A 13331-nucleotide genomic window follows, 5' to 3' on the forward strand; every position below is an offset into this window, starting at 1 on the left:
GCAGGAGAATCACTTGAACCCAGGAGGCAGAGGTTGCAGTGAGCCAAGATCGCACCTTTGAACTCCAGCCTGGGTGATAGATCAAGACTCGGTCTCAAAAAAAAAAAATTGACAGCAACAGAAACACGCTGAAAATTGGTTTCTGTTCTTGCTGCCCACTCCCTCCACTCTCATTTAACCATCAGATGGCTCTTTGTCCTCTGGCTGGGGCTGTCAGGCTTTGAGATTCAATGTCCTACGTTTAAGCCTTGTCTCAACAACCAACTCAACTGCAAGCATCCAGAGGGAAGGGGCTGTGTCTCAGGCTTGTCTTCTGCTCACCACGGAGCCATATGGAGCATATTAGAGGCTTATTTCATTTTATTACATCATGCAGTTCCCATGAATAGGGCATATGCAGCTCATTTTTAACATTTTCATGAGTTTCTCTCCCAAATTATGAACTTCACAACGTCTTCATTTATCATCTTACTCCTAAGTCTCCCCAAGAATGTTGTAAGTGTAGCCCGTCAAATTTACATATGATCTCTAGCTTGTTTCAAGGGATTCCCATTACAATGAGGATGAAAAATTGCCAAAGACCATTTCCAACCCATCTGCACATACTGTGCTTTAGGGATTCATTAGACGCATTTTCCTTGCCTGGTTTGAAGATGAACTGTTGCAATGTCTCCGCGGTGGGGCAGATGTAATCTTCCCTGGCCTGATCCTCTGCAGATGCTTAGCTGCATGGTGGATTGAATGTCTCAAAGGTCAATAACTCTTTCTATCATTTTTCATTAAAGTGCTTGGAGCGGGCAGTTCCTGCAGGAATAATTACTTGGAATCTGGCATACAATTCTTGTTCACCCCAGCAAGTTAACCTTGAGAATTCAACTCCAAAGCCAGTCCTTGACAGGTTTTTGTGGGAGTTTCACCTCACACCTTGGAACAACTGAAACGTCTTAGGAAATCCATATTTCCGAAGCCCGGGTTCCCAGGCTGGGTGCACAGACTATAATGATCATGGTGCCTGAGCCCGGGCAGGCCTACCCCATGGGAAAGGGAAGGGAAACTGGGGGAAGGCAGAAACATCATGCCTGCTTCTTGGAATTGCTTTTGCTTCAAACCTTGCTTTCCTCTAGGTTCAGGGGGAGTCAAGAAAGCTACAGTTACTCTAAATTCCAGACTCTGATAACGTAACCCAGCTCCTAACAACAGCCTCAGCATGAACCGGAACCTTGAGGAGCTCACTTGCCTCACTGACCGGCAGACGCCTTGGTTTAAATCCAGTTCTGGTGACCAGAGCTAGATGTCTTGAGGGACAGAGGCAGGGGCAGGGTCTGGGGAAGCAGAAATGATGCTATCCTGAGCGGCTCATGGCAGATCATGCTGGAGCGTCACCCGCTGTCAGCCCTGCCAGTGTTCTGTGCAACCACCCGAGGAGGCTCCGGTTCGGTTGATCTGTTCGTTAAAGTGTCTTTGATTATAAACAATTCAAACTATTTTGGTTGGGATCAACTGAAAAGAGAAGTGGGGTGACTCCAGGAAGCAAAACACAGCTGAATAACCCAGGCCTGCAGAGGATGGGAGCTCCCCAGCAAAGGGGACTTCAAGGACTCCTTCTCCAGAGCAGAGCTGTCAAATGACATACAGCTCCAACCGTGTGTGCAATATTACATTTTCTGCTAGTCACATTGTAAAAAGTGAAAAAAGATGAGAGAAATTGATTTCCATTATATATTTTATTTAACTCAATATTTCAAATATGATCATTTTAACATAGAATCAAGGAATTGTCAATGAGATATTTTGAATCTTTTTTTCATATTTAGACATTGAAATCCAGTGTGTATTTTACACACACAACACATCTCTACAATGAAGTAGGTTTGGGACACACTGATCCATTATCTCTGTATTTTACAGATTAAGAGTGTTTATTTAACTAGCTTGCTGACATTGGCCCTCTTTGCCCTGCCATAGAGCTGTAGTTTGGCAGAGCAGGGGTGCAGCTTTGGTGGCTTTATTTCTCCACAGAAGGTCTCAGTTGAGTGCTCTCAACTCCCCAGGGAGGGGCTGGCCCTTCCTAAACCCGTGGAAATGGGTAACTTTGGTTACATATGATTCATTCCCGGAATACTTCAGAATCCTGCCTAGACCACATCGGCCCTTCTGAGCCAATCTCAGACTCCAGGCCCCAGGGGTATCTTTTCTTTGCTTCCCTTCTCTATCTCCACTTCCAGTGGAGTTCCAGTAAACCAGAAGGTGAGAGGGGTGGGAGCTCTGATTTGTAGCATCTGCCTATTTTGGTGGTATAAATACTCCCACTGTGGCCAGTTTCAAGCTATCAACATGACATCAGCTTATCTGCAAAAATCCCGAAAATTTAACAACTGGGTCTTAAGACCCAGGGCAAGCTGGACTCAGCTCATCACTGCAGCATTACCAAAATACTTCCTCCCCTGAGCCAGGCCTGTGCTCTTCTCTCACTTCTTTCTGTTCCCCAGAGATGCCACGTGTTGTGGACACTGGCTTCAGAGCAAGTCAGATAGCCTAACTCAAGTCTGTCTCTTTCTCCTTTGTTTTTTTGTTTTTGCTTTTGTTTTTGTTTTTTGACATTTGAATTAATGTTAACTAACTTACAGGATGTTGGAGAGGATTAGAACAAATCCTTGTGAAGCCCACATGTAGGAGGTACTCCATATATGCTGCTATTACTGTTATTAGCATTTTTTTTTTTTTTTTTTGAGACGGAGTCTCGCTCTGTTGCCAGGCTGGCGTGCAGTGGTGTGATCTCAGCTCACTGCAACCTCCACCTCCAAGTTCAAGCAATCTTCCTGCCTCAGCCTCCCAAGTAGCTGGGACTACAGGCACGCGCCACCACACCCAGCTAATTTTTGTATTTTTAGTAGAGATGGGGTTTCTTCATGTTGGCCAGGATGCTCTCGATCTCTTGACCTTGTGATCCGCCTGCCTCTACCTCCCAAAGTGCTGGGATTACAGGCGTGAGCCACCGCACGCAGTCAGCATTTTTAGTTTTCAATTTTTTCTTTCCTTTTGAGACAAGGTCTTTTTCTCTGTCATTCAGGCTGGAGTGCAGACGCACAGTCACAGCTTACTGCAGCCTCAACCTCCCAGACTCAAGTGATCACCGCCCCCCAACCCCAGCCCTCGGAGAAGCTAGGACTACAAGCAGGACGACCACGCCCAGCTAATATCCTTAAATTTTTTTCCAGAGCTGGGGCTCTCACAAAGTTGCCCAGGCTGGTCTCAAACTCCTGGGCTCAAGCGGTCCTCCCACCTTAGCCTCCCAAAGTGTTGGGATTACAGACGTGAGCCACTGTGCCTGTCCTCCTTTTCTGATTTTTAACATACAGCCAGTCAGAACTAAAGCCAGCATTAGAACCCAGAAAAGCCCCTTCAAGGATTCCAAACTAAAGTGCCACAACTGACTGGTTCAAGATGGCGTGAACAGGTGAGACATTTCTTCTGACCTTTGCATGTATCCTTTGGAGCAAGTCAGGGGAGAATCACGGGGAGCGGAGGTGAAATCATCATCAGGAATTGTGATGATGCTGAAATGGAAAATCATATTAGGACCTGTGTTAGTTTCCTAGGACTGCCACAATGACGTACCACAGGCTGGATGGCTTACAACAACATAAATTTATTCTCTCACAGTTTTGGAGGCTAGAAGTCCAAAATCAACGTGTTGGCAGGACCACCTTCTCTCCAAAATCTCTTCCTTGCCTTTCCCAGCTTCGGATAGCCCCTGGTATTCCTCGACTTAGAGCAGCATAAGCCCACCTCTGCTTCTGTCTGCAGAGGGCATGAGAGCAGTTTTCTCTGTGTGGCTCTTTCATCCACTTCTTATAAGGACACCAATCCTATTGGATCAGGGCCACCCTAATGACTTCATCTTAACTTGATGACATCTGCAAATACCCTGTTTCCACATAAGGTCCCATTCACATGTACAGGGGTTAGAACCTCAACCTACCTTTCAGAGGACACACTCCAGCCCGTAACAGATTCCTTGTGAGACCTTGATATTACAACATAAAATCTCTAGATGTTATTCTGGGTGTTCCAGCCTCCTTTCCCCAACCAAAAGGAAAGTTTTTTTGTTTGTTTGTTTGCTTGCTTGCTTTTGAGATGGAGTCTCGCTCTGTCGCCCAGGCTGGAGTGCAGCGGCGGGATCTCGGCTCACAGCAACCTCTGCCTCCCAGGTTCAAGTGATTCTTCTGCTTCAGCCCCCTGAGTAGCTGGGATTACAGGTGCCTGCCACCACACCCAGCTAATTTTTGTATTTTTAGTAGAGACGGGGGTTTCGCCATGTTGGCCAGGCTGGTCTTGAACTCCTGGCCTCAGGTGATCTACCCTCCTCAGCCTCCCAAAGTGCTGGGATTACAGGCATGAGCCACTGCACCCGGCCTACAACATAAAATCTGTAGATGTTATTCTGGGCCTTCCAGCCTCCTTTCCCCAAACAAAAGGAAAGGATTTTTTTGTTCTTGTTGTTTGTTTTTGTTTTTGTATTTTTTAATGAGAGGCAGAGTCTCATTCTATCACACAAGCTCCAGGCTGGAGTAAAGTGGTGTAATCACAACTTACTACAGCCTCAAACTCCTGGGCTCAAGCAATCCTCCTGCCTCATCCTCCAGAGTAACTGGAACTACAGGTGCGAGCACCATACCCAGTTAATTTTTATTATTTTTATTTCTGTAGAGACAGAGTCTCACTGTGTTGCCCAGGCTGGTTTCAAACTCCTGGCTTTAAGCAATTCTCCTGCCTCAGCCTCCCAACGTGCTTGGATTATAGTTGTGAGCCACTTCTGCTGGCCAAGAAATGCATTTTTTCAATAATCCTAAATTAAACCAATGTATGTTAGATCTTTGTTGACAACATTGGAGAATCTGGGTCCCTTCTCTAGGTCCTGTTGACCAAACTCCCTCTAGCAAAATGTACTCAGCAAATCCGTTTCTCAGCAAAAGGAATGTGAGCCCACAGATACTAAGAGGTCCCCCATGGTCACACAGCACTAGAACTGAGTCGGGAAGCTCAGATGTGTGGAATATAGTTTTATTAGGTTTTATTAAAAGTAATGGCAAACACTGCAATTACTTTTGCACCAACCTGATAGCTTTCTTGCAAATCCCTTCCATCCCTCCTCCACCTCACCTCTCTTACAATATGTTCGCAGTTCACTCATTCATTCATTCAACAAGTAGGGATTCAGTGCCTACCACTAAGGGGCAATAGTGCGTAGTATTTAAGTCATGCCTGTGTTTGCATTCTGGCTCTAACTTACTGCTGTGTGACTTTGGGCAAGTTGCTTCGCCTCTCTGCGCTGTCTGTAATACGAGAATAATAACAATACCCATGTCATTGAGTTGGTGGGAGGGTTAGAGGACATGGAGCACACAAGGCACTGGCCACAGAGCCTGGTTAAGCACTGACATATCACTCATCTGTATTTGCTGGTTACTAAGTACCTGGCCCTGAATCAGACCCTGGAGATACCGTGACAAGAAAACAGACAAGGCCTGGCTCAAGGGCTTACAGTCCAATGGAGACCACTGATCTCCAAATGAACACAACAATTTCAGATTTAAAACACTGTGTTTCTAATTTTGTGGCCAGATACGTTAAAAGAACGGCGGGCGGATCACGAGACGGGCGGATCACGAGGTCAGGAGATCGAGACCATCCTGGCTAACACAATGAAACCCCGTCTCTACTAAAAATACAAAAAAATTAGCCAGGCGAGGTGGCGGGCGCCTGTAGTCCCAGCTACTCGGGAGGCTGAGGCAGGAGAACGGCGTAAACCCGGGAGGCGGAGCTTGCAGTGAGCCGAGATAGCGCCACTGCACTCCAGCCTGGGCGACAGAGCGAGACTCCGTCTCAAAAAAAAAAAAAAAAAAAAAAAGAACATCATCTGAGCCAGTCAAAATTTTCCAATCCCATCCAATCCAGTCCAGTCCAATCCAGTCCAATGCTTTGATGCCATTATCTACACATAGGGGCTTTGTAGGTAGGATGGAAGTGGGGAGAGGGGTAAGAGATGGGGCACTCATTTATTACTCCCATAGAGCTTTCCAGTGTGGGTGCTGTTGAAATAAAGAAGAAAGAAGAGACGAAGGGGTTGAAACAATTGGAGTTTCACTAATATAAGCCTGAAAGCAATTTTGAACCATTCCACACATTCTCTAGTAACATTAAAAGAAAAATGTACAGTCCTATCAGGGCTCAGTCCAGTGAGAAACATCCCACTGAGTTTTATCAGCAATCGTTCTGGGAGGTGGGAGGCAGGGGGTACCAAGACATGGGTCAGTGTGACCCACGCCAGGAGGGCTGTGTTCCTTGGCGGGGGTGGGAGGCCTACCAGAGTTAAGACACAGGCCTTTGGCTCTTATAAAAAAAAACTCCTTTTGTTGCATGTGTGTACTGAACCCATTTATACACTATCTTCTATCTGCAATGAATCTATGAGCCAGTTCTGATTTCACATATCCAAGCGCGAAGTTAAGAACTATTTTTATTTTGTATTTTTGACTTACGTTTTTACTTTTTTTTCAAGAAGACACATTATAGCTGTCAGAGGTGTGTGAACCAGAGCAACTCCATCTTGAATAGGAGCTGGGTAAAATGAGGCTGAGACCTACTGGGCTGCATTCCCAGACGGTTAAGGCATTCTAAGTCACAGGATGAGATAGGAGGTTGGCACAAGATACAGGTCATAAAGACCTTGCTGATAAAACAGGTTGCAATAAAGAAGCCAGTCAAAACCCACCAAAACCAAGATGGCCACGAGAGTGACCTCTAGCTGTCCTCACTGCTACACTCCCACCAGCGCCATGACAGTGTACAAATGCCATGGCAACATCAGGAAGTTACCCCATGTGGTCCAAAAGGGGGAGGCATAAATAATCCACCCCTCGTTTAGTATATAATCAACAAATAACCATAAAAATGGGCAACCAGCAGCTCTCCCGGCTGCTCTGTCTATGGAGTAGCCATTCTTTATTCCTTTACTTTCCTAATAAACTTGCTTTCACTTTACTCTATGGACTCTCCCTGAATTCTTTCTTGCGCGAGATCCAAGAAACCTCTCGTGGGGTCTGGATTGGGACTCCTTTTCTGTAATATAGCTATCTTTTAATTATATATCTTGGTGGGACTTTTCATATAAGTTATTTCATTAATCAGGAAAAACATCGTTTTTCAGGTCACATATGTTGATGTCTATCGATGGATTACGGTCACTGCTAGAAATCTGTCATCTGCTAGACAGCAAAAACAGAATCAGTGAGAAGGGAACTTAGAGGAGGGTGTGTGTGTGAGAGAGAGAGAGACAGAGGGAGAGAGCACATGTGCGAGTGTGAGAGAGAAACAGAGAGAGAGAGAGCATGTGTGTGTGTGCATGGTGAGACAGAGAGAGAGAGAGCATGTGTGTGTGTGCATGGTGAGACAGAGAGAGAGAGAGCATGTGTGTGTGTGAGAGAGAGAGAGTGCGTGTGCATGTGTGTGTGTGTGAGACAGAGAGAGCATGTGTGTGTGAGAGAGAGAGAGAAAGAGAGAGTGTGTGTGTGTGTGTGTGTGTGTGTGAGAGAGAGAGAGACAGAGAGCGAGGGAGAGCAGGGGGAGGGACATGTCCCCTGCCCATTCTGATATCCCCCTGGGTTTGGGAACCACTGAGCCAGTCCAAGCCCTTCATTTGACAGATGAGACACTGGTGACTTGGCACACATGGAGGGTGTATGACGCCTGTGTTCTCCCTGTCTGCTCCAGGGCCACACACACAGTAACTGTTGAATTAAAGTGCAGCCAGCTACCATGGTGGGGACAGGCCGGAAGTGAGCAATGCAAAACGGGATGGCACAGAGGTGAAGAGCACCAGCTTTGGAGCTGACAAACCCCCTCCTCAGCCCTAGCCAGGACACCTGCAGGCACACTAGAGGCAGAGCAGGGAGCCACAAAAATCTACGCTCTTTGCTGTTCCAGCTTCCCATGGAGGTTCCAATGTGCGTTTCGCAAATTTATAAATGTCACAGAGCATCAGAGTCACTCTCAAATCTTTGGAACCACAGATGTTGAGTCCATCCACAGAAAATGTTGCTGAAGTTAACAAATTAGATCACCCCCTGCTCAGCCTCTACATAAAGCCGAGTCCAAGGGGCCTCAGCTAAGCGGTTAATCAGGCCCTTGCTGGATGTGCGTGGCCATCTGAAAGCAGTATTTTGGGGTAGCGAACCTCTCTCTCTCTCTCCTGGTGCAGTTTCTCAAAGGAGAGTGGAAATCTACATGAGGAAGGGAAGAGAAGGAAGCCCTGGGTGGGGAGGAGCTAATAGGAATCAGGGATGCTCCCAGGAAGGAACCTCCTTGTGAAGTTTAACTTGCTAGCTCTCAAAAAGAAAAGGCCATTTAATGTGCCTTTAAGAATTTACTTAATTATCCTTTTTTCCATTGCAGTGAATGCAGCAACATGTGCACTTTAAATCTTCCTTCTTCCTTCTTTTTTTTTTGTTTTTTGTTTTTTGTTTTTTTGAGACGGAGTCTCGCTCTGTCACCCAGGCTGGAGTGCAGTGGCCAGATCTCAGCTCACTGCAAGCTCCGCCTCCCGGGTTTACGCCATTCTCCAGCCTCAGCCTCCCGAGTAGCTGGGACTACAGGCGCCCGCCACCTCGCCCGGCTAGTTTTTTGTATTTCTTAATAGAGACGGGGTTTCACCGTGTTAGCCAGGATGGTCTCGATCTCCTGACCTCGTGATCCGCCCGTCTCGGCCTCCCAAAGTGCTGGGATTACAGGCTTGAGCCACCGCGCCCGGCCCTTCCTTCTTTTTATTTATTTTCTTTTTTGAGATGGAGTCTCTCTGTGTCGCCCAGGCTGAAATGCAACCTCCACCTCCAGGGTTCAAGCAATTCTCCTGCCTCAGCCTCCCGAGTAGCTGGGACTACAGGTGCCCACTACCACACCTGGCTAAGGCTAATTTTTTTGTAGTTTTAGTAGAGACAGAGTTTCGCTTTGTTGGCCACGCTGGTCTTGAACCCCTGACCTCAAGTGATCCGCCCACCTCAGCCTCCCAAAGTGCTGGGATTACAGGCGTGAGCCACCGTGCCCAGCCTTATCTTCCTTCTTCCTTCTAATTATCACTGCTTATGATTCCTGATACACCGTGCTGCTGTGTCAGCGAGAGTTCGCAGCAGGGCAGCCCCACAAGGGAGGAAGGCTGCCTATACCCTCCAGCAAGAGGAAGCCCCTGTGCTGAAGTTCCAGTGGCTCTTGGGCCATGTGAGGGTAACAGTGAGTCCCCAGTGGAGACCGGATGGAAGATTACATCTGCCCTTTCCCAGGGAGGCTGGGTGGCAAATGCAGGTGGTGGGGCTCGCTTCATTTACCTCTCTTTAGCCCGGTGCCAGTTGCAATGCCTTTAGGAGTGTCTATTTGCAATGCTGAAAGCAAGCGAGAGTGTTTGTGGCCAGGCAGGCATAAAGGCCCTGTGGTTCTGATGGTCCCCGAGGAAGGGCGAAAAAGAGGGGCCCCTTTCTCTGCGCAACCACCCTCCTAGTCCTGTCACAGATGGCTCCAGGGCACCATAATGCTTCCTGGTTGTAATGGAATTCAATATCTGTGATTCCTAAAATTTAAGAGTGACCTGGACAGTGGCAGAATTCCTCATAATCCAACTCCCCCCATAGACAGGAGTCGGGGAGCACAGGCAAAGAGTAGGGTCCCCCATGATGTATTTGTACTTACAGTCTGAGCACAAGTCCCTAAAACGAGCTCAGAAACATGAGCGTCCCCCCAGGCCTGCTCCCTTCGGCCACATACTCCCACCTGATCTCCTGTGGAGCCTTTTCCAAGAACCTACAAATTTGAGAGCCAAAGACGGACGCAGGTGGGAGCTGTCTCCTCTCTACTTCTGCTCGCAGCCCCTGGAGCCTCACCAAGTACTGATGAGTCACCCCCATCCCCACTCTTCATTCTTGTCTCCGTGGGGCAGGCGACACACTCAGGCTTTCAGAGTTAGACAAAGCATCATTGTCTTCAGGGCTTTTTCTGCGCAGGGATCAGGATAAGAAAAGGAAACACATCCCAAGGCCTAACAGTGAAGGTGTCTGTTGCTGACCACACTGAAGGCAGTGACTTCTCATTGGACTTGGACTGGTGAGATCTGCAGGCCTCTGGGCTGAGCTCGACTCCTCTTCAGCCTCATTAACCCAGAAAAGGGTCTGGAGAAGTGAACTTAGGCAGATTCCAACGAGCAAGAACTCATCATCATTCCTGCTTAGCGCTGGTTGTGGTGGACCGAAAAAGAAGTGATTGGTGAGGGAGTTTCTAGCACTTTACTTTCTTTAAGTCATCTTTCTCATCTCTTGCTCTTTCTTTCTTTTTTCTTTTTATTTTCTTTTTTCTTTGGGTTTTTTTTTTTGTTTTTTTTTTGTTTTTTTTTTGAGATAGAGTTTCGCTCTTGTTGCCCAGGCTGGAGTGCAATGGTGGGATCTCAGCTCACTGCAACCTCCACCTCCCGGGTTCAAGCAAGTCTCGTGTCTCAGCCTCTTGAGTAGCTGGGATTACAGGCGCGTGCCACCATGCCTGACTAATTTTTTTGTGTTTTTAGTAGGGATGGGGTTTCACCATGTTGGTCAGGCTGGTCTTGAACTCCTGACCTCAGGTGATCCACTCAGGCCAGAGTGCAGTGGCACAATCATGACTCACTGCACTGGAGCCTCAAACACCTGGGCTCAAGTGATCCTCCCAGTTCAGCCTCCCAAGTACCCGGAACTACAGGTGCATGCCACCATGCCCGGCTAATTTCTGTAATTTGTGCAGCAGTGGGGTCTTCATATGTTGCACAGATTGATCTCAAACTCCTGGGCTCAACCAGTCCTCCTGCTTCGTTCTCCCAAAGTGCTGAGATAACAGACCAGAGCCACTGCACGTGGCCTGTGCTCTTTCTTTAAAACAATGTTTATTGAGCACCTACTACGTTGGGAGTTAGGGAGAGAAAACTGCAGTCTGTTCATGAAGAATTCAGAGGAGATTTTCCTGCATTTCTTGAAGTAACTGTCATGGCCTCGCCTTGGCAGTGGGTTTGGGAGACACTGTTGTTTCTCCTCAGGACCAGCTTGTTTCCAGACCTATAACCAGATTCAAATCCAAGGCCACTAGCCTGGAGACCCAGTTGCAATTCAAACCTGAAGCCAGTGTGTTGGAAATTCCTTTTTGCTCAAGGCCAGTCAATCTTTTGTTCTAGTCAGGTCTTCAACTGACTGGATAAGGCCCACCCACATTATGGAAGGCAATCTGCTTTATAGGTTAATTTCATCCAAAAACACACAGAAACATCCTGAATAATGTGTGAGCACCTATCTGGGCACCACGGCTTAGCCAGGCTGACACATAAAATTAACCATCGCAAGTCCTCACCTTGTCACCTCGGCACTCAGGCACCTCCTGACACCATACTTAATCCCTGAGAGAAGCACTTTAGGAGACCAAGGTGGGAGGATCACTTATGGCCAGGAGTCAAAACCAGCCTAGGCGACATAGCAAGACCTCATCTCTACAAGAAAAACTTTTTTTTAATTAGCCAGGCATGGTGGCACACACCTGTAGTCCCAGCTACTCAGGAGGGCAAGAGGATCACTTGAACCCTTGAACCAGGAATCCCAGGCTGCAGTGAGCCGTGATTGCACCACTGCACTTCAGCCTGGATGACAGAGTGAGAATCCAACTCTTTTTAAAAAATAAAGTAAGAGAAAAACAGTCACAAGGTCATCATTCTGCCTAACAAGATACAACTATCCTACATAAAATCAAAAACACTAATTCTTGTCCCAGAATAAGTTGCAAAGTTATTGGGTGATGTTTACCCTTCTCCTTGATATTCTGTAATTTAACAACTATGATGTAAAGTTAACAATACTTAAATAGTATAAGGTCAACACATCTTATGTTACATGATAGAAGGATAAGAGAGGGAAGAAACTATAGATACTTGCTATAGATACCAGAGATATGTACACACGGATATTCACAACAAATAAGAAATATTCATTTCTGTTGTGGGTTTCTATAACCATATTTTTGTAGCTGGTCATGAGGTCATGGCTTGTAGTTACAACTACCTCTTCTACTAATCGTGCTATATCCCCTTCACCCTCAGCAAGCAACTCAGCTGGTGTGGTTTTTTACCTTTGGGGTGATCCAAGCCTTCTTTGCTAAAGGGTCTGGCCCACCTTCCTGCCTGGATTGACTTATTGTAGTTTTCCATTGTAGTTATTGTAGTTTTCCATTGACCTGAATCATAGGCTGTGGTAATACCAAGATACTCCCTAAGGGATCTCTTGCATTCCAGACATGCTCTTCCTCGCCTCCATGGTGAAAGAACAGTTCAGTTTCTTCCTCGTAGGCAACTCTTCTAAAAAGAACTTGTGCCTGGCCTCATTGCTGATAATTAGGCCATGTCTTTGGTGCTGGAGCCTGAGTAACTGAGGCTTGGAAGTGCTCTCCTGTTGGCTTTAATTTTCACCCATGTGGAGACCTTCTCACCTTGTGGGAGAGCAGAAAGGGAAGTGAGTGGAGGGCACAGTACAGCTAAGGAGGAGAAGGTGACAGGACAGGCCCACCTTCCCACCACCGATGCCATGTATAGGTCCATGAAGCAGGTACATTTCAGGAAGGCTATGGTGGGAAAGAAGGCAGCATCACAAAATCTAACAAATAGAATGTCTCCATCAAAAATCTAATCCAGGCCTGTATTAGTCCATGCTTGCATTATGATAAAGAAATATCTCAATTTATGAAGAAAGAGGTTTCATTGGCTCACGGTTCTGCAGGCTTTGCAGGAAGCATGATGTTGGCATCTGCTGAGCTTCTGTGGAGGCCTCAGGAAACTTCCAATCAAGGTGAAAAGCAAAGGGGAAGTAGGTTCATCACATGGCCAGAGCAGGAGCAAGAGGGGAACGTGCAGAGGTGCCACACACTTTTATTTTATTTTATTTTATTTTATTTTTTGAGACAGAGTCTCTTTCTGTCACCCAGGCTGGAGTGCAGTGGCCCAGTCTCGACTCACTGCAACCTCAGCCTCCTGGGTTCAAGCAATTCTCCTGCTTCAGCCTCCCGAGTAGCTGGGAGTACAGGTGCATACCACCATGCCATGTTAATTTTTGTATTTTTAGTAGAGACGGAGTTTCACCATATTGGCTAGGCTGGTCTCGAACTCCTGACCTCATGATCCACTTGCCTCGGCCTCCCAAAGTGCTGGGATTATAGGCGTGAGCCACTGCACCCAAACCCTGCACACTTTTAAATGGCCACATCTGCAGAGAACTCACTAATAGTTA

The 13331-nt window shown here is 46.9% G+C and overlaps 1 long non-coding RNA gene across 1 annotated transcript in view; it reads right to left on the reverse strand.

Moving 5' to 3' along the window:
• Positions 1-2710: 2710 nt before the first annotated feature.
• Positions 2711-13331, reverse strand: part of LOC144330781 (uncharacterized) — a 68042-nt gene continuing 57421 nt past the window's right edge. The window contains exon 4 of the long non-coding RNA XR_013397259.1: positions 2711-3557. This is a non-coding gene — a long non-coding RNA (uncharacterized LOC144330781). The remainder of the gene's footprint in view (positions 3558-13331) is intronic.

Source organism: Macaca mulatta, chromosome 8 (genome assembly GCF_049350105.2).
Source record: "Macaca mulatta isolate MMU2019108-1 chromosome 8, T2T-MMU8v2.0, whole genome shotgun sequence".
In the NCBI taxonomy this organism is placed as follows: domain Eukaryota; kingdom Metazoa; phylum Chordata; class Mammalia; order Primates; family Cercopithecidae; genus Macaca; species Macaca mulatta.